Source organism: Sorex fumeus, unplaced genomic scaffold (genome assembly GCF_029834395.1).
Source record: "Sorex fumeus unplaced genomic scaffold, SorFum_2.1 ptg000020l, whole genome shotgun sequence".
Classification (NCBI taxonomy): domain Eukaryota; kingdom Metazoa; phylum Chordata; class Mammalia; order Eulipotyphla; family Soricidae; genus Sorex; species Sorex fumeus.
Window position 1 is genome coordinate 12284783 of NW_026606077.1, and position 22509 is coordinate 12307291.

A 22509-nucleotide genomic window follows, 5' to 3' on the forward strand; every position below is an offset into this window, starting at 1 on the left:
ACTGTATCACTGTCACTGTCATCCTGTTGTTCATCGATTTCCTCGAGCAGGCACCAGTAACGTCTCCATTTGTCCTAGCCCTGAGATTTTAGCAAGCGCCACATTGGAGGCTCTTTCAGGGTCAGGGAAATGAGACCCATCATTGTTACTAGGTTTTGGCATATCAAATACACCACGGGGAGCTTGCCAGACTCTGCCATTTGGGCAGAATACTCCCGGTAGCCTGCCAGGTTCTCCGGGAGCCAGAACTAGACAATAAGAAGTTGAGAGACTGCAAATGTGGCTGCACACCTCTGGGAGCTTGGTTTTGTAGTCTCTGGGTCTTGATCGTTGATGGAATTACTCATGCATGAAGGAACCGGCAGAGGAACCCAGATGTGCAGGATCCTGGGCTGAGATTTCCAAGCTTGCTCGGATGGGGACTGGGTCTCCTCCACCCAGGTCCCCTATCTTCTAATAGCTAGGTGTTATACCCACAACTGCCCCTGGTGCTGTGTAATCGCTAGGTATGTAAGAACTAAAAACAGGAATTCAAATAGATGCTTACGTACAAATGCCCATAGTGTTATAGGCACCCACGTACCTTGGTGTTTGAAAAACAAACATTGACAAGAGGCCTGAATTCTTCTTCCCTGACAATTATTTGGAGAGATGAAGGTCTATGGAAGAAAGGGAAACAGAGCTTGTGCCAGAGCACAAGGGAGGAGCATGGGACAGAGTCTTATAGTCACTCTTCAGAGGGAACATGGTTAAAGATTTTAAGCACTCACCCATAAGACTTGAATGTATCCCTCTAAACCTGTGACCATCTTGTCTATTATCAGGAAGTGCTGTGCTGAGCTCGAGAATCTGTACACAGACCATTGGTTTGAACACAGTTAACTGGGGTCCACTGTGGTCTACACTACTACACTTAGCACATGCCTAGTGGACATTAATGCCGCATGGCCAAGATGGAGGAGATACTCAGTACTACACGTTTAGCATACAGGTTGCACCTGCACCAGAGCTAGAACTCCTCTCTTACTTGCTAGGAAGGATGTTTGTAATCAAAAAGTCTGGTTGGCCAAAAGGAGGTTTTATCTCGATGCATATACTCTCTGAGGAATTTACAGAACAGGCTTCCTGATAGGGTGAGAAGCTACATCCTATCTTCATTCTATCTCACTGTAAATGTTATATACAATAGCCAAATAATAAAAACAACCCATATGTTCATCAACTGATGAATGAATAAACAAACTGTGATTATCCATGTAATAGAATATTATTCAAGCCTATCAAAGGTATGAACTTCTGGTGAGTGCTACAAGAGTAAGATTTGGAAATATTAAGCTTGGTGAAAGATGAAAGATACAAAATGTCAGCTGTATATGATTATATCAGATGAAATGTCCTAAAGAGGTAAGTCCATAGAGAAAGTATATCCATGGTTTTCAGGGACTGGGAAAATAAGGAATGAGCAGTGATTGCTTAATGGGATGAAATTTCCTTTAGAATGATGAAAATATTTAGACAGAGTTGATGGTTGCATAACATTTTGAACAAACTAGTTGCCACTTTGGTGTAGTTAACGGCTAATCAAATAGTTTATGCATGTGACTTTTACCACATTAAAAAAAGTTATGGCAATTTCACAAATTCTCTATTGCACTGTCCTCTGAGGATAATGAAATCAAGCCACAATAAGTCTATCTATCTAGAGTTACACAGCTAAAATTCTGTTGGCAAAATCCATATTAAAAATGAACTTCTGTCAATTAAGTTAACAGAGCTGGACACCCAGGCTCCCAAAAGGCACTAGAAGAAACAGAAAATTATTGATGAAACCGTATCTTCCTCAAGCATAAATAATTGCATCCCAATGCCTATATCTCTGGCTGAAGACTATGGTTTCTGGGAAGTTTTCCTGGGCCCCACCCCAGGGAGAAGGGGTCTTCTATTTTTAAGTGAATAAGAACCATGAGGAATTCAGCATCACAGCACCCCTCCTCTCCTCCAACAGAGCTATTTACATGTTTGGGAGAAGTCTGTTTCTTTTGCTTCTGTTTGAGGTGAAATGGATAACCTAATTAATAATATGATTACGTCTTTAATTTCCAAAACTCATTCATTACTGAAGTCATGCTGTCTCTAGAGAAAGACCATAAGAAACTCAAATTTTAACATGCCTGGACTGACAATTTACTTAACTCAGTTTTCAGTTGGGACTGAGCTATTGAAGAAATACATTGATTTTATCCATTATTTTTCTGACATTACCAAGATCCTCTGATGCCCCAGGAAATGCTATGACATTTTCCTCTCCTTTACTACTTCTGCATGTGACTAGGAGAAAGTCACACTTGATGAGCATGTTCAAGATACATAAATACTTAAATAGATTCTTTCCTGCTTACTCAAATGACTGATACCATCACATTAAACAGATTTATCATTGACATGAGAAGTCTTGAGGCTGGGGCTTCAGTCCCTATGTGCTGATTCTGAAGTGTGTGTGTGTGTGTATGTGTGTGTGTGTTACTTTGCATACATGAATATGTGTGTGAAGATATATATGTCTGAATGTGTACAAAGTTAATATTTTGCTGTTAAAAGAAACATTTTTAATTGAATCACTGTGAGATACACAGTTATATGGCTGTTCATGGTTGGGTTTCAGTCATACATTGATGACAACATCTTAAAACCCAATTCACCAAGGTGCAGTGTTCTCCTTCTAATCCTCTCAAAATTTCTGCAGTTATAACTAAAAGAGGATCTTCTACGAGGCAAATGCCAGTTATTATTATCAAAAACATGGAACACACTCTTGATTTCCTTCTGTGTTCATCTAAATAGCATAACCTAACCCTCCAACATATATCCCTCCTCTGCCTCTATCCTGACCCAAGTTATCACTTCTCAACCGGGACTAATAAAATTGCCTGCAATTCACCCTCTTAAAGTTTACAAATTAATGTTTTCAATTTGCTTCCAGAGTGATATCATCATCACAAAAAAGCCATTATCACACACACAAAAAAAATGTAGGGCATGTTTATCACCTCCAGAAGAAGCCTTATTACTTTTTCCATAAATCCCTCAAATCCCCACCCTTGCTATCCTAAGCAACTGCCAATATATTCTCCATCTTCATACATTTGTTTATTCTGAACACTCTATATAAATGATGCATTTTGATATGTGATGAACTTCTTTCACTTAGCATTCAAGGCTCACCCACACAGCGGTTTTTATCAGTACCTCATTACTTTATATGGAAAAATAACATGCCATTGCATATATGTGTCATGTTTTTGTAATCAAATTGTTCCTTAAATGACACTGAAGAGATTTCTACCTATTTACTATTATAAATAATGTTACTATGAACATTTGGGTGCAAGTTTCATGTAGACTTATGTTTTCATTTCTCTTGGGTGTACACCAAAGAGAGGAACAGCTATGTCTTAAATTAACTTTATGCTTGACTATTTGAGGAATTGCCAGATTGCCTTCTAAAGCTTCTGTATCATTTTAAATCCCTACCAACAAAGTGTAAAGCTTTGTCCTTATCCTTGCTCACACTATCTTTTCATTTCTTTATTCTAATCACTACCTGTTATGAGCTGTCTTTTTTATTAGAGCCACATCCCTTGGTAATTCATTGTGATTTTGATTTGTACTTCTCTGGTGACAAATGTGTTGATGAATATTTATCCTTAGCTCATTTTTCAATTGGGTCCGTTTTCTATTACTGAGTTGTAAAAGTCTTTCTATAATCAGGATACAAGTCTCTTATCAGATAAATGATATGCAAATAGTTTCCCTATTCGGAGTTGTCTTTTCATTTCTTGGTAGTGTTCCTTGAAATACAAATGTTTTCTATTTTGATGAGACTCAATTTATGTCTTTTTTCCTTTGTTGCCTGTTTTTTCAGTATCTTAGTTAAGAATTAATCACCACATTGGGACTGGAGTGATACTACAGGGGATAGGGCACTTGTTTTGCACGCAGCTGGCCCAGGTTTGATCCCCAGCACCACAGGTGGTCCCCTGAGCATTATCATGAGCAATTCTTGAGCACAGGCAGGAAGAAGCCCTGAGCACTTCTGGGTGTGGGCCCCAAATCAATAAATTAATTTTAGAAAAAGAATTAACCACCGAAGCCAGAGAGATCGCATAGGAGCCAAGTGCTTGTTTTACATTTGGCCAATCTGTGTTCAATCCCTGGCATTGCATATGGTTTCCTCAGAGACACACCAGGAGTGATCCCTGAGCCCAGAAGCAGGAGCAAGCCTGATGGGCAGTTGGGTGTGGTCAAAAACAAAAGGAATAATCACCACATTCAAATTTCAAATGTTTACCTTTATGCTTTCTGCTAAAAGAAAAATAATCACTTATGTTCTTAAAGTCCATTTTAAGTTAATTTTGTATATGATATGAGGTACCCTTACTAGCCCCGTTTTTTTTTTTTTTGGCCTGTGAATATTTAGTTATCCCAACACCATTTAAAAGATACTATTCTCTGCCCTTTGCAGAAACTTGACACATCTGTCAAAAATCAGTCAACTAGAGATGTATGGGTTTATTTCTGAACTCTTGCTTCTGCTCCATTAATCTATATGTCTCCAATGGCTTCTTAAAAGCAGAAGTCACATTGTTCATTTATCTGAAAAATAGTTCAACCTCCAGCACATGTCACTTTCTGTCCCAAGAGTTCTTACCTGGGGACCATAAAAAGTCCATAGATAACATTCACAGAGTTTGTGAATTTGTATGGAAAAATTATGTCTTAATATTTATTCATCAATGTCCCAAACTCACCATTTCATCTAACCACAAGGATAGATGATGGACTAGAATAAAAATTACTCTGACTTTATGGCAACAAAAAAACCCCAGATATTTACAAATAAGATTGTAGTTGGCAGAGACTTTGGAAAACATCATTTGTATGAACTCTGCTTTAAAAGTATAGGACTCGAGCCAGTGCACTTGAGAAGAATGTGCTAATCAAGTGACAGACACTCTATCAAAAAACTGTTTCTTACATTATGATGAACTGTGCTCCAATATATTTTGTTTTCTTATAACTCAATGCCTTTATATTATGTATTTATAAATATTCTGGAAAGGGGTCAGTTGCCTTTACTACACTGAGGAGCCTTCAGCACAGAGAAAGAAACCCTGCTTTGCTTGCTCACACTTTCATTTTCTTTCCATCACTTATCATCAAATGGAAATTACCTTATTTATTTATTTGTCGACATGTTTAGTGTCAGTCTCCCTCTGACACTACAACAGTAAGTGCTTAGTGCTTAAAATAGTGCCTGCCACATAATAGCCACTCAATAAATATTTATCAAGTTAATTACTGAGTCGTTAGGAATGTTCTAAACAAGAGCTAAATCATCAGCTTAATACAAATAAAAACTACTAATACCAAGGAGCAATATATAATTCATGCTGAAAATAATTTCATATTGATATCATCACCATCATTAGATTTAATAAGTGCCAGCACAGTCTTTGTCCTAAGTCTGCCACTCTTATGCAGAATCTCATTAACTGCGCTCAGTTCTCAGGAGCAAGAATTACCATGAACTACATTCACAGTTGAAGAAACTGAGATTTAGAGAGATTATCCAGCTGGAGAATGAGAGTCATGATTTGTAACCAGGCCTACGTCCTCCAGGGTGTAGGCATTTTCTGGTGGGGAGTGAGAAGGGACCACACCCAGCAGTGCTCAGGGCTTACTCCTGGCTCTGTGCTCAGGGGAGCACATGGGGTGCTGGGAATTGGACCAGAGTTGGCCAAGTTCACGAGAAGCACTTTGCCTCCTATACTATCTCTCCTACAACAAAACACTTCTTGGAGAAAAAAAAATCACAAGAATTTCAAATAAAAATGAAAGCTATTTTCTGGTTCAATTGAGAAAGCTGGGATTCTGTGAAGCTACAACAATGTGCTAGGATGTACAGTGAGGGCTGAGATTGCAGGTAACATACTCTCCCCAGTCTCCTACATAAGCACCACCACTGGAAGCTCCTTAGCAAGACTCCAGCCAGCCATGCTCCTGAACTGGCAGGTTTCCATAAAGATTAACTCTGCAAGTGCAGTCCACTCCACCAAGTCTGTTGTTCCCCTTCCGGGGGTTCAGCTTCTTTTCTAAATATTAGGGTTTGGCCTCATTAGGGACTTTAAGTACATCATTAAGCTGAACTCCAAGTTCATTCATTTGCTTGTGTAATTACAAACTACCCTTGGCTGGAAACAGCCTCATTTCAGGGGACAAGAGGTATGTGTGTGTGGCAGGGGGGTGTAGGGTGGTCTGGTAGTGTGTTATACAGAATGTGAATCTGTATTTTCTCTCCAGCTTGTTCATCTCAGTGTTTTCTGGTTTTCTCTCATTAAGTCTTAGAGTAGAGAAGTTCTATTCATCGTGCCAAAGTACCAAGGGCACCTAGAAACTCATTCATTTGGTCTACAATGGAACGGGACACAGAAAAGACCCTGGTGACGCAGACCTGGCAGCGAAGGTGGTGGATGCTAGCACAGCTCACCCACATGGTGACCCCTCCCTGTCTCCTGTACCTGACCCCTCTCTTCCAGGTACACGTTCGCCCTAGATGTTATTCAGCTGGAGTATATGCTGGGGCCAAGGGACAGAATCAATCAGGTTATTTCCCACAGTTAGTCAGGTCATTTTCCAGAGTGAGTTCATTGACGTTAACGACTTTGTAAGCAGCCATTGTGAAGTGGCATTTGCTGCTCCTCTGCTATTCGGGCCCATGATTAAAGGACCCTCCTGATCTTTACCAAGACAAACCCCTCCTCCAGCTAACTCTGTCCACTCCCTTACTCAGCTGTAAGCCCCAAAGGAACAACAACAGAGCCCTGGCCCTTGGCTTCTGGGAGGACATTACAAAGACTGGGGGTGTAATGCCTGTTCAAATCAAAAGCACAAGTGTCTCTATGGAGAAAGAACCATGGAAGCTCATGGGCTTGCATTTCTCTGCATCTGCTGTTTTGCTTCACTAGACACGGCCTTTCTCCTTCTCCCGGAGGGCACCCTGAATTATTTGGCTCCAGACAAGATGCTCTCTTCCAGATCCAAAGAGAGGGTCTCCCAAACTCCCTTTCAGCAAAACTCACAGTAAGAAACACACTTCATCACATGCCAGGACAGTATGCAGAGAAAGATGGGAATAACTGAAACAAGTTTCCTAAAACCCCAGTGAGCTCCAGAGCAATCTTTTCCTCTAACACTACTCAACAAACATGTGACAACTCGGCTCTGCTGTTTCAGAGACCTCCCGAGAGTTGGAGACTTGCAGTTTAAGCAGCACAGGGTCATTTCCACCACCTTGACAAATAATTGCATCACTGCTTCGCAATACAGTTCGTTTCATTTCTTTGCTTGCTGGGTCCATATTTTCCTTTCCAAAGAGTTTTGAAGCAAGTCTTGAGAGAACAGCACCAGTAATAACGAATACATTGTGAATAATATTGAATACACATTTGTGGCTGTGCACGGTACGAAGAACTTGTAAATGCATCATCTCATTCTTTCCACACATGACAAGGAGCCTCATCCCTTGTCCCCATTTCACCCCATTTCACAGTTTGGAAAAGTTTACTACCTTAGCCAAGAACACACTCTATCGAAGAGACCAGAATCTGTCCCAGGAAAATCTAATGGTAAGTCCTGCTGCCCAGGACTCAGCAGTACTACCTTTCCGCTCTACTCCTCATCCTGGACACGGCCTCCTAGCCTCCTTCTCCACCCTCCATGAAGAGGACAGCCAAGACACGCGTGGATGCTGCTACCGCCCCCACAGCATGGGGGAGAGGGAGCTGGGCCGCCTTCCCTCAGCCAGCATTCCTCTGCTCCAGCGGCCCCGTGACCTTCTGTCTGCACACAGAACTCTCAGGCCTGTCTCTCCTGGCTCCCTCCTTCATCTCAGGGGAGTCTCCTTCCAGAACCCAGTCATCCCTGTCTGCGTTTCTCCCCGACCACCTTCCCCGCACCAATTAAACTGGCACAGTCGACTGGTTTGCAGATAGATGAGGGCAGAAGAAACCAGAGGGAAGCAGGGAATTCAGGGGATATGGGCGTTCTTTCTGAAGCCACTCTTCTGCTTGCTGTCAAACTGGTCTGCAGACTAGGGGGGAAGAGTCCACCCCCACATCCCCCCCAGACCCTCCCCACCCTGTGGCTCTCCAGCCATGCCTTAGAGACACAGCCCTGCAGAGAAGCAGCTGCTTCTTTCTGTTTGGGCTCCCGAATGGCTCAGCTTCCTGGTCTGGCTCTAAAAGAGAAGGATTCTGGCTGAGGATGATTTGCATCCCTGAATCATAGTCTAAGAGGAAATTTACTCTAAAAAACAAATGCTAAATCTTTCAGAAGAGAGCACAGAACAATACGCCATAGCCATGAGTCTAGACCCCTCACGCACCAGGCTGTTTCATTCGGGGCACCCCGGAGAGGGGCAGGTGAGGCCCCTCCCCACCTCAACAGAGCCAGCCCCGGCAGTCAAAAAGCTCCAAAACTCAACCACCACCAGGCTCACGGCTGCTCTCCACATGCTCGGATGGGCCTCACCCAGGAGTGAATCTATTCCTGGACATCTCATACTTTACACCACTGATACACCAAGAGTAGTGCACCACATTTGATGGGGTTTAAAGTAGAAGGCAACCAATCTTAGATGGAAATATATTTATACAGATATAGATATAAGCAGACAGGCTCAACCTTCAACATGTCACTAATCTCTTATAGAAGGGCTTAATGGCTCCTAGGTAAAATATAACAATCTTCACACACTTTCCTCTAAGAAAACTTTTTTGGATCATTTTTAGCAGGTTATTCATAATAGTAAAGTAAGTAAAGTAAAGGCCCTCCTGTTGATCATCGATTTGCTCGAGCGGGCCCAGTAACGTCTCCATTGGAGACTTTGTTGCTACTGTTTCTGGCATATCGAATACATCACGGGGAGCTTGCCAGGCTCTGCAGTGCGGGCGAGATACTCTCGGTAGCTTGCCAGGCTCTCCGAGAGGGGCGGAAGAATCGAACTCGGGTCGGCCATGTTGGCTGCGTGCAAGGCAAACGCCCTACCGCTGTGCTATCGCTCCAGCATTCATAATAAGCAATACAAAATAAATGATTTTGATTATGCTTTGGGGTAAGGGTTTGGGGTTTAGGACAGAAACATCCGAAATATGGTGGTGGGAAGGTGTAATGATGGTGGGATTGGTGTTCGAATATTAAATATTAAATGTAAACAAATATTGTGAACAAATTTATAAAAATAAAAATAAATGAAATAAACTAAGTGACATCACAATGTAAGAAAAGCAGAACCCATGAGTATTTATACTGAACCCTTTAAGCTCCAGTCACCTTATACACAACTCTAAGAGTTGCAGGCATTACAAAATGTATATGTGTGTGCACACATGGGGGGGGGGGGCGAGGGAAGGGGAAGGGGGTATGTGTCAAGAGTACAGCAGGTTTGACACTTGTTTTGTAAGCTGCAGACCTGGGTTTGATGTCCAGCAACCCAAATGGTTTCCTAAGTCCCTCCAGGAGTGATCCCTGAGTGCAGAGCAAGGAGTTAGTCCCAAGCACCACAGGTGTGCCCCAAAAACTCAAACAAGAGAAGAGATAGCCAGGAATCCAAGGGTTTCCCTTCCCTCTTTCACTAGCACTGCCACACATTTTCAAGGTCTCAAATGTGGCAGCAGGAGGCAGAGGGGCAAGTCAAGAAAAGAAGGTACTGGAGCCAGAGATAATACAGTGGGCAGCGTGATTGCCTTGCACACAATGACCTGAGTTCAACCCACGGCACCCCATGTGTTTCCCCAAGCTCAGCCAGAAGTGATCCCTAAGTGCAGAGGTAGAAATAAGTCCCGAGCACAGCCAAGTGTGCCCCCACCCTGGAAGAAACAAAGAAAGAAAGAAAGAAAGAAAGAAAGAAGGAAGGAAGGAAGGAAGGAAGGAAGGAAGGAGAAAGAAAGAGAGAGAAAGAGAGAGAGGTTAATGTAGGTCAAAATAGGTCTCCTTACCTTGGGGTGCATGAACCCAACTCAGGACTCCTACCAAGCAAAACTTCTATAACTTCAAACTTCCAATGTAGTCCTTAATATGTAAGAAAATCACCAGCATTCTACATGATAACCTACCTACAGGGCCTTTTGTAATTTCCTTTGCTACAGTTATCAGCTCTTACTCACTCATGCCTTCCCCACGCATATGTGCATGGTACCCACAGACACAGAGCCACCAAGTGCCCCCTCCCTGTCTGCTCCCAGCCTCACCTTGATAACAGATTGTGCTCAAAGGCACTGACAGGTTGATGGCTGCCCAGAGCACATCTCCATTATTAATGCTGCTCTTTACAGACTATGCCTTATTATTCCTTGCTGTGTTATTATGAAGAGGGTGAAACTCTTAATGCAATCCTCACCCACTTCCTCCCACTGCTCGCTAGGAGTCATCCAACAGCATTCATGCCTTTCACCTTCCTATCCACACCATCCCTGCAGATCCCTCTAAGTCACCGAGATCAAATTTATCTCAGACAGATCCATGGGATCATTTTCCACATATTTAGAGGGCAGTGCGGTGAAAAGTACCACCTCTTCATACAAGAATAGGAACTGGCAAGAACAGAATCATGGAGCAGACTGTCTTTGTTAAGCTGTTCTTTGGATCTGTCTTTCTGCCAATGCCAGCACCTCAGCAGATCAGTCCTGGAGTCCTGACCACAGTCTCCTGCGAATAACATGCTAGTAAAAGGTGACACACTTGTTTTCTTTTTTCTTTTTTTTAATTAGTGAAACACCATGAGGTATAGTTGTAGACTTACAAACTTTTGTGCTTGGGTTTCAGTTATACAATGACTAAGTACCCGTCCCTCTACCAGTACCCATTCTCCAACACTCCTAATCCCAGTATCCCTCCCACCCCCCATCCCCTCATCCCACCCTGCCTCTGTGGCAGACCATTCTCTTTAGTTCTCTCTCTCCTTTTGGGTGCTGTGGTTTGCAAAAAAGGAATTGAGTGGCAATCACGTTCGGTCTATAGTCTACATTCAGCATGCATCTCCCATCACTCTAGGGGTAAAGGCAGCTCAGGCTTGTTTTCTATTGGTAAACCAGCTCAAGAAGACGCTCTCCTGGAACTGGGGTGGTCATAATGGAGTCTTTTTAATGGATCTGAGTTCAGGTGCTATATTCAAGTAGAGCCCTAACTCTTTTATAATAAACAGCAAGTTTCCAGTAAAAAGAGAAAGGTTTCGATCATTGTATAACTGAAACCCAAGCAGGAAAGTTTGTAAGTTTACAATTGTACCTCATGGTATTTCACTAATAAAAAAATTAATTAATTAAAAAAGAGAGAGAGAAAGATCAAAGCCAGAGAGATAATACAGGAACTCAGGCGCTTGCCTTGCATGCCTTTCCTGACACGACATGCTATCCCTGATCAACGCCAGGAGCAATCCTTGAGCACAGAGACAGGAGTATGTCCTGGCTACTGCCAGAGTACTCCAAGCTCCCCTCCAAAAAAAGTAACAGGTCAGGAAACAGAGCTCAAAGTCAATATTAAATCTCAAAAATGGTGCAAAGATGCTTCTGATTTTGATTTTGAAGGGATCCTAGCACAAGAGCCTCATCCGAAAGCACATACATGCTCAGCAAACTACAAACCTTCTGTTTTGGTTGATGAAATCTACGGTCAGGATTTCTCTATGTTAACCCATATTTTCATATCCATATATGCTAGGAATCAAATCAAGTTTCATAATATATAAGTATATATAATGTGTATATATGTGTATATTTATATATTTACATATGTATATATAATGTGCCCTTTTAACCAAGTAAGATGATAACCATCAACGACTTACTATCAACACTGAAATGCTTATTCTAATAAGTTTTGTTTTAGTCAAGCTAATATTCTGGTAGAATAGACAGATTTGGGCCTCTTCTTCTAAAGAATCAGACAATTTAAGGGGGTTATGTTCACTTCCATTTATGTCCTGGAAAATATACTCTTGTGACTTAGCAACCATGTTTAAAAAGCTCCCGCAGTTCTTAAACAAACAGAGTGTATGTTTATGAGGTCCTAACAATGTTATTTTCAGGAATGACGTAGAGTTAGTGATATGGAGCATTAGGGATTTACAGTAAGATGTGGGTGATTTATTGCTGTGACATACAGTATTTGCCTAGAGAAGAGTGGACATTTGCTTAAGCAGCATTTGAAAATGTGTGAGAGGAGAGACAAGCTATGGAGTACCTAGTGACCACGGACTCCTGGCTTGGGAGAGAGAAGGGGCCCTTTTTGGGAGATGGACAAACAACAGTTAAGAATATTTCCTGGCACACAGAGAGCAGAGCTAATTCAAGACAAGAAAGACATTTCGTATAAAGATTGAAAACCGGAGGCCCCACTCTGAGGTGTTTTGTTTGGCCAGCAGAGTCCTTTAAAAGTTTGAGCAATATTTTAAAACTGGAGATTCACCATAAAAGCCCTTTCTCTTGCTTTGAAACAGGAAGGCGTGGCTTCAGGAACCTTGTTTCTACTTGGAGACCTTCAGTTAGGACTGGGAAGCCATGGAAGCCAGCCCTGTAAAATCAGTTCAAACCAGTCCCTTCCCTCATTCCCAATAGCTTTTTTTTAACCTATCTACCTGAGTTTGTCAACCTCTTAAGTAAGAAATGTTAATTGTTCCTCCCAATCAGCAAAATCCATCTCAGATCAGCCAAATTCCTTTTCAAACACAGGTAAGTGTGAATAAAGCACACGCTTCTCCAGAATACACTAGAGAAACAAGATTATTAGGAGTTGCTTCAAAATGTGACACAGTCACAGATGCATTTTTATTTTTATTTGTGCTGCTTGCTCAAGTGAATATTTCCCCAATCCAAGTCACAAGATATGGTTTGAGATGGAACGTTTATTTTTATTTTCACATCTGAAACAATAAAATGATCCTGGGAGGGGTTTGGTTGAAGGCATCTGTCTCCAGGCATATTATCTGTGAAACCTTCCAGAAGGATGGAGCTGACAGGAAAGCTGGAAACAGGGCCAGCTTCTCCATCAGGAATGGCAGACACAGTGCCGAGGCCTGGCCATTGCTTTCAAGACTCGTGAAAACATCTTGATTTTACTTTCTTTAGGATCAGAAGGAAGAAACTGAAGACAGTAATAATGAATATGTCATAACTAACTCAGAGTGGATTGCATTTACTTTGTATGATCAGTCATTAAAGAGAACTTTGAATATTCATTAGGGAGGAAGGGTTCCAGAAGCACAAAGCTCCAGGAAACCTCACAGTGCCCGGGCAAACTGGTCACTAAGCAGGTGCCTGGAGCTGGCCAGGGCAACTGCGTCAGTGCTGCATCACCTCACTGCCTTCCACCTGTCCCTTCATCTCTGCTTGCTCTGCCAGTGGCAGTTCATCCACATGGCCCCTGGAAGGCAAAGTTCACCCTGAACTGCATCTCAGAGAGAGTGGATGCTTCTCTCTTGCAACAATTTCCAAAAAGAAGTTGCCAAAGATTTTCTTTACAGACAACTGACGGAAAGGCATTACCACCATGAGAGATAGTTTGCTTTACTGATTATGCATCCTAGAAACATCTGCGTCCATAATCTGGGGGACTGACTTAAAGGCTGACTCCAGGGAGACTCAGGACATTGCGAATGAAAGCCAAGACGCCAAAAGGCAAATCTAATGACAGTCCTTTCCTGTGGCTTCCAGGAGTTGGAGGAGTGAGTTCCCTGTCTCATCAACTCAAAACCTCCCCAAGGTCAAAGCAGTCTATAAGACCTATGAGCTCATCAGCTTCTCTCTCAACTCTCGGCACTTCTTGTTTGCAAAACTCCTCCTCATAACTGAAAATGTATTGCTTGGCAATATCTCGCTTGTTATCTTGTTTTGTTACTTCAAATTTCTAATGTTTATGGATGGACTTCCTGACCTTGTTAAACTGGAACAATATCAATATCTTAATGGAAAAGGCTAGTACTTGATCGCAATACCTCGCAAAATGTCTTGCACAGAGCTGGTAATGAATAACGATCAATGATCTAACTTATCCCTTTTTGGACACAGATTCCTGGCTTTCAGTTTCATTTCTGTTAGCATGATGACACTGGTCACTAATCCTCCGATATCATGCTGTTCTTTCAATTGATAGGTGGGACTTAATTCTCTCTCTCTTTCTCTCTCTCTCCCTCTCTCTCTCTCTCTCTCTCACACATACACACACACACACACATACACAAACTCTTTTCCAAAATTCTGTAAACATGAGCATCTAAAAGTCCCAAGGGCATTCTTGCAGCAAGTGTTTCTATTTTTAAACTAAAATGACTCATTACTAACCAGGGTCTCCCCAAAGCTACAATTTGTCAGGCTGTCAAGAAGAAGGACAAGGGGAATAAAAGCCAAGACAGAGGTCATATTCCCCATTCCTGTCTGCAGCCCATAAACCCCCAAATGTAGCTATAATAGCCAACACCATGTCTCAGCATAGCCATGGTAGTATTAAACCTGAGCTTCACTCTTGTGTTGGGACTGAACTATTTGGATCTGTCTCTCCAGCTAGCTCTCAAATGGTGTGGCTTTGACTTTATGTAGAGGACCAGTATCACATAATGGAGAGCAGATCCAGCCCCCAGTTGACATAAACACATACTGATTGTATGACAAAGATGACTAGCTGTTCCTGATAAAAAAAGCATTTTCTTCATTTGCCCTGAAACAATCATTTCTCTTCAAAGAATCAAGTGGACTAAAATAGCATCAGATTATCCAAAGTATACTTTTTTTCAATTCTGGAGAGTAGCAAGAATAGAAGAAATAACTCATCCTAATTTTAGAGACTAGAGTAGATATGGATTTATAGACATAGCTATCAGAGAGTGTTTTCATAGGGGAAACAAATGAGTAATTGGGCAAAATGTCCTCAAAAGTTATGCATAACAAATTCCAAACAGGCCAACCCAATGTGTTCAGCCTCATTAAATGTCCACAACAGAGTTGAACTCTTACCTAGCCCCCTCTAAAATTATGCAAGGGGGAAATAAAAAAATTAAAAAACAGGATCATCAAAGCAAGGAATTCAAGGTCTCAATGAGGTGAACAAATCCCAAGCCCCCACAAAGCTGAGTTTGAGCTTTAGCACCTTAGATGATCTCACTTCTATTCTAGGGTCCTAAAGTTGCCCCATAATGACAGACTAGAACGCCAGAATTGGTACAAAAATATCACACTTTGCTTTGCCATACCTTTGGTGGTTCTTCCATTCAGTAGAAACAACTCATGAGATTGGGTAGAAAGAGGACTGAACTCAGAGGGAAGAGCTCGGTGGCTGGTGCTAACCTTGTTCCTGGCTACTAGGATGACTGCCCTTCATCCTGGGAGGAGTATGCTACCACACAGGATAGAGTGGCTTCCAGTGGCCTGTAGTACCTCTTCCAGGAGCCTCTTCTAACTTGTATTCTAAAGTCCTTTGACGCAAACCTGGATGGTCTAATACCACTGCCCTCCCACTTGTCACATAGACCCTACTTTTTTCCCCACAAGGAAATATCAAAGACCAACATGTTCTTTGATGCTTTAAGCTGCAGCTGCATAGGATACTTAGGTGTTAGGGCATTGACAGCTAAACAGAAGCCAAGATCATGGCAGCAGTGGAGCACGGGTGGAGGAAGAGCTCTTACCAATACGCACACCCTCCCTAGTCTCCACCAGCTTCCCAGTGATAAAAGAACAGCAATTTGGAAAATGAGATGCATCCCAATGGTTAAGCTAAGACTGCTTCCATGTCAGAGAATGGGGGTGACCATTAAAGGTTAACTTCTGCGAAGGGACCAAGACTTCCCATAGGGAGCTATTTACTGCATCTTGGTCCCCGAGGCGGCTCCTCTTCCCCAGCCCTCAGTGGGCTCAGCTCCTCTACCATCTGACGTTCCATTCTTTGAACAGCTGCTGGCTCTCCTGTAGCGTTCCCTCACAGATGTGCAGGACTGTTCTGAACATCCTGCCCTTGAACTTTTCCTACCCGTAATTTTCCAAACCAGAGCCTGGCAATAAAAATGTCAGTGAGGGATGGAGAAAATTGAGGGGGGAGTATTTAAGAAGGAAAAAAATCATGAAAGGCTTTCACACACAGGGATGTGGGTTGATTTCTCTGACAAAGGTTAAACGCATGCCATGGCTTTTCACAAAGGGCACGGAGGCAGCAAGCTGAAGTGAATTTCTCGGAGTGCTACCGACAAAGTCTGGCTTCCATGAAGGAGCTGGGCGGCATTAAGGAAGTTTCCTTTACCTGGCCCTGGGCTGCCCATCTAGTATGTTGCATGTTGCTTGTGGGGATCCTAACTGACATTCATAGTTCACTATCATACATACAAAGGGCATCTACACTTATCACTCTGGCCAGGGCCTTCTATGCGCTGATCCAGGGGCTAGGCCTAAACAACAACCGTACAGTCAGTAAGGAAAGACTGGAGAAGCTGCTGCCTTAGAATATGTCAAAGAGCTCCTTAGAAGTCTCTTTGTGACATGGATTTGCTAACACAACTATAACAAATTAGCTAACTTATGTATCTTCATAAAGCAGGTTTTCCAAAAATGGATGGTACAATGGCATCCAACCTCCCTGAAGGTGCTGGGAAAACCCGGTGGCTGGTAGTAACATCCAAAGCCGTTGAGGGACAGTGTACTTTCTGATGGTTCACTTGAAACATGCAGATTTGTATGTGGAGGGGGGAGGTGTTGAGAGGCCATTTTTCCAAAAGGGGGAAATACTTCAAATAAGTTTGGGAAACTCTGTTTCAGAATTAATCTATGAGGGAGCAGGTGTGACAAGCACCAATAATCAAGTGAGGGTAAGAGGCAAAAAAGTTTCCTTGTACTTGGAGAGAAATCTTTCAGTGGGCAGAACCCTTGAAAAACAATCATCAGTTCTTATTCTTTGCTAACGTGACCCCACTCCATCATAAACTGCTGCCATTTACTGAGGGAAAGAGTCTTAATCAAACCATAATTTAGGAAGAAGTGAGTCAAGGCCCAGACGTCAGTCAGCACATGGGCCATGAACAAGCTCCCCCTCTTCCATGGCCCATATTCCCGGGAGAAAGCTTCTGATCAGACTCTCGTGAGCACAAGTCGCCAAGTCTTACAGATTTAGCCTGAAAGGTGAAAAGTGAAGAGATGAGAATAAAAGAGAAACAGGACAGAGGAATCAAATCAGTAGGATAAGCTAAGGGACAGCTCAACTTCGTAACAGCTCTCTCAACTCATTTAGTTGCTTCCAGAACCTGGAATTTCACTTCTTGAGCCTTTAAAGCACGTTGCTGGGAGGATTCTGTGGTCCAGTCGGTTCATCTTTAAAGTGAGAACAGAAATAGCAAGGCTATGAATTCAATGGGCTCATGTGTGCTATTTTAAAGCACTTTGCGCTCAGCCTGTTTGGAGAATACCATCTATGAGTGCCAGTCCATGCCAACCTCTCTCCTCCTTTATGAAGGAGAATTTCTGGTTGGAGGAGAGACCCAACTGGGTGAAGACAGGAGCAGTTGAAACAGATGAATGACTGACTGATTCTGCCATAGCTCTGGGTATTTCCAGTACATCAGTGGCATCAGTAAAAAAAAAAAAAAAAAACAACTCTGATTTTTTTAAATCAGAGTTTATGAAAGCAATCTGGTCCATTTCTATTGCAATCTTAAGAGAGATTTACTTAAGAATACCTAACATAAGCAATACTACCATGGAGAAAATATTCAGCATGATGGCATTCAAGATCTTTCAAACAAAGGAATACACAATAAATGAATCACTGAATACAAAACAAAAAAATTTTTAGACTGAAAGTCATTTTCAAATCTCATTATCACTGTTACTCTGAAATCCAGTAAGATGCTGTCCAAAACCTGTACTGTTCTTCCTTCCACCTACCTACTGTCCATCTCTCCAAACCAAAACTGCTGACAGTGGTCGCCTGGAGCAAAGACTGAGGGAATAACTGGCCATTCTGAAGCAGATAAAGTCATTAAGGACAAATTTAACAATGTAGAACCTCTCAGTTTCACAAACAGCAGGTAGCTAGCCTTGTTGGATACATGAGCCTGCATTGAAGTCACTGGCAAGCAGGAATTGACCTTCATTTTCAGTCTATGCAGCATTAAATATTCATAATCCACGCAACTGTAGCATAAGAAGTGGCAGAGTTTAAACATGAATCAAAGGAATAAATACCTCCACACAAATGAGTCATCCTTTCCCAGAATGCCTCTGGGGGGAAATGCAAATACCCAGGAACCTAAGTCTCATTCTTTTCCAACTTTCTCTCAAAATTCTAGAAGCAGCAGGAAATGCCGCATTATGCAACTTGTGAATTCTGCTCTTCCTCTAAAGCCTGTGGGTATTTTTTCCCCTTGTCTATTAGAGAGGAATCACTGCTCCTGTGTCAAAAGGAAGAAAAATACAGAGATGGAGCAAACACTGGTAACAGTGTGACCTCCCAATGGGTCTTGGCTGCATGGCTTTCAAAAAAAAATCATCATAGGGTATCTGCATATATGAGACAAATGGAGAGGGGCAGTCTATAGTGGCATCCAAAGACATCACAATGAGGAGTGGACCATGCCTATGCATTAACACTACCTTAAAGAAAAGAATGAAAGAGAAATGAAGCTCTTTAGGGTAGCACCTTCCTGGTGTGGCTGACTGAAAGTCTCTGGGGGATAAGATGTCCATGTGAGACAGGCTTTGAGCCTAACTGTGTTTGCTAAAGGAACTGACATTCATGTCTACCCAAAGAGCTGATGGAGCATCTTGCTCTCTCCTGGATGTTTCTAGAAGTGTTTCATCAGTGGAATGATGAGCCCTGCTATTTTCATATGGTTTAATGGGATTCTCTTGGGGATTCAAGTCCAAGAGCTCCGACGACAAGATTACTATCTATTACAAGAAAAATTATTACTTAAGGCTGAACAAGTAACGCTTCTATTTCTGTCATGCTTGGAAAATTGAAGCTCAAATGACATCTCTAAACAAACTGTTTGGGCATCAATCACAGCCAAACAGTGGAAAAGGAAAGATTCAGAGGAGAGAAAATCCTTGGAAATCACCTACCCAGTGCCTCTTTCTAGCGAAAGAAAGGGTAGAAAGATCACTAAGCCAGAAATGATGCCATTTATCTGAATGGTCTTCCCCACTTGCTGATATGCAGAAGTGGAAAAACTACCCAACCTGTCCACTCCTTCAGCTTGGCTGGACTTGCCTGGACTCAGAGGCAGTAGAGCGACCACTAGCACATGTTTATATGTTAATCTGCAACTGCCTGCCATTTGGAGAGTCTGTCTCTGGTTAGAATTCACAGAAGACAAGTCATTTCATGAAAAATATATGCCTACATAAGCTCCACAAAGGAAACCTTCTGATGTATATATTTGAAGGGTTTAAATAATAACTAAATTTATCTAAAGTATACCGAGTATCTTTTCCCAGAGCAATGATGCAGCCTACCTTCCAAGAAAACTAGCATTTGAGAGCTGGGGGAGGGAGGGCAGGGAGACACATCCAGTGATGTTTAGGCTTATTCCTGATTCTTCACCAAGAGAATCACTCCTGGAAGTGCTTGCGGGACCATATGGAGTACTGGAAATGGAACTCAGGTCAGCTGAGTGCAATACAAGTACCCTACCTGCTGCACTATTGCTCCAACCCCCAGAACTTTTTTTGTTTGTTTCTAGGGGCTACACCCAACAGTGCTCAGGGCTTATTCTTGAATGTGTTCAGGAGTAACTCCTTGTGGGACTCAGGAGACCAGACCCTGAGTCCAAAGTGGGCAAAGGAAGGAATGCTTGGGATCAAACCCAGGTCAGCTGCATGCAAGGCAAGCACTATACTATACTATGCTATTCTATCTCTCCTACCCAAGAACTTTCATTCTTTCCAAGTTTCCCAGAAGATGAGGCAAACAATGAGTGAAAAACCAGTGATAGTTTTGAAGGAAAGGATGGTTTCTAAGAAGTTACATTTTTAAATCTTCTTTTCATTTTAAATCTTCTTCTTACATGTGTACGGATAGAACATTTTTATCTTGTTCGCTACAACTGCTTATAATTAATCATGAGCTGTTTTGTTCCTAGAAATCTATGGCTTATCAGGAAGGTAACTTTACAAATGTTACTTTAATGTTATCCTTTATTAAGCTGAGATTTCTTGCTGGCTTTCCCCATGAGAATGCTAAAGTGATTTAACTATGCAGCTCCTAGTCCCTGTACTGGAATCTTGGGATACAGTTTCAGAAACCAATGAAATAATGCAAATGAAAAGTAGAAAGCACTACTTAAATAAGCATAAAGTCTTCTTAGAAAAGAATTAAAAACCCAGAGTTGAGTGACAGTGAAGAAGGGCTGAGACTATGATGAAGGGAGAGCAGTCCACAAGGAGAGTGATAACTCTCTTGGTTGAAGACTAATTGGCATTTTGGCGTGGCTAGGCTGAAAGCAGGACTGAGGACCTATCCATGAAATAGATGGGCTTGCAAATTCACCCAAGAAACCAGAAAGGATCCCCAGTGCTGGCTTCCCCAAAGCTTAGTGGAATCATAACTAAAACCACAGGACACCGAGGTGATGCAAAGTGTTGGGCAAGAGCAAAGCCCTTTCCTGGGATTGAAGAATCCCAGATTCTGAGGTGTCTAGTCGGGAGAATTCTATCCCCTACTATGGTTTTAGACAGAGTCATGCACCCCAGGAGCTACACAGCAACTGCTTCATAGTCAACATTGTAAAGAAGGACACGATTCCAACCCACCTAACAAAAAAATTTTTATTTCTGAGAAACTCAGGGGAACAAAATGGGCAAGGAAGGGAATGAAGGTCACGAGGCATCTGTCTTTCAAACCGAACACCGCACTCACCTCCACGCACAGGCTGCTCTATGGAGCACACAAACCACATGCCCACACCTATCCCCCGAGCCCCTGCATGGAGGCTGGCAGGCTGTGCACGCTCTGGCACAGGAGACACCATCACTCCTGAGGAGAGAAAGGAGACACGAGACCCCAGGCTTTAGAAGATCTTTGACTCCATCCAAACACGGTCAAGAATTATTTGGGAGGGATGATTTAAAATGGGCTTACCTGTAATAATAATCCAAGTGCAGTTTTCCAAGCTTAAAAGGCTCTTCTTTTTGCTGGCCAGGAGGAGGAGAAGGAGGAGGGAGAATCTCATGGCAGATATTAAGAAGCTCCTCCAGCTGAGATGGGCATGGACAGCCCACTGTGTGTGCAGCTGGGATGAGAGCCTTGCCCATCTCCCAGGTGGTGATTCCCAGAATCCCAGATTCTGAGGTGTTTTCTCTCTCCTGCCTGGCATGGCATATTTGGCGCCAGTGCAAAACTCCTTTGACTGGTGATCATATAGCTCTGAGAAATTCAGAGCTTGGGTATGCATGAAATGAGTACTATGGTGAACCACATGGAGGAAAATAAAAAGCACCAAGGTAAGAATTTAGACACCCCAGGCTCTGAGCCAACAGGGACACCAAAGTACTTTCCTGGGATTGAGCGATAGCCTCCAGCCATAGCAGGGAGAGAAGTTCAAGGAGTTAAAACAACTCATTCGCAGAGGGTAACACTGGCAAAAAGCTCCAGGTTGCTGTCTAGCTGCCAAGTTCATGTGCCACAGGAAAGGGAGTCGGATCACTTTAGCTCCAGGTCCTCCAGATTCTGTCAGCTTTGAGCTTGTGGTACAGGCATTGGGATAAAAGGTGTGCCCGGGGCTGACAGGCATAGAAACCGGAGCAGAAGTGGGTATCAGCGATCCACTCTGCCCTCTTCTGTCTTCTGAAAGTCTTTGCCATCTGTCCCAGAGACCTGGCCCGAGGCTCTCATGCAAGTGATGTTCTTGCACCCTAGAACATCACTCACTTGGCACTCAATGGGTCTGCAGGAGCGTCTGCTCCAGGAATTCCCACACGTCTGTAACTTACTAATGAAGTCTTTCGTCCCAGCTCTGAACTGTCAAGCCAAGGAGCACCCGCAGGCGATGCTCTGCTGAATACTCAGTTGGCAAATGCAGAGGCTAGTGTCATGCTTCCCAATGCGACCTCCCATCAGGTTAAAGCATTTGAAACTCTAATGAGAAAAGGCCCCTCAAGCCATAGCAAGAATGGCTCTGACCGCAGTCCGTTGGACACCCTAACCCACTCAGCAGGTGCAAATTCACGGCAAAGCCCTCTTAACCTCTTGACATCGCCAGTGTAAATAGCTCATCATGAAATAGTGGTTTAGGAATGAATTGGACCCAGGAAAAAAGACTTGACCTCAGCCACCTCTCCCTCCTAGGCCAGCAGAACACAGGCAAGCCTTCCTCACAACAGCCCCCTGTAAAGTTTGGAAAAGCAGAACATAACTGCCCTGCCTGGCTCACAAAGTCTCCTACATGCAGGGGGCTCTTTGAAAGGTTGTGGTCAAAGG

General features: G+C 42.8%; 1 protein-coding gene across 20 annotated transcripts in view; it reads right to left on the reverse strand.

Moving 5' to 3' along the window:
* The window catches only part of KCNMA1 (potassium calcium-activated channel subfamily M alpha 1), a 771897-nt gene that overhangs the window by 385999 nt on the left and 363389 nt on the right, over positions 1–22509 (reverse strand). The window lies entirely within an intron of this gene.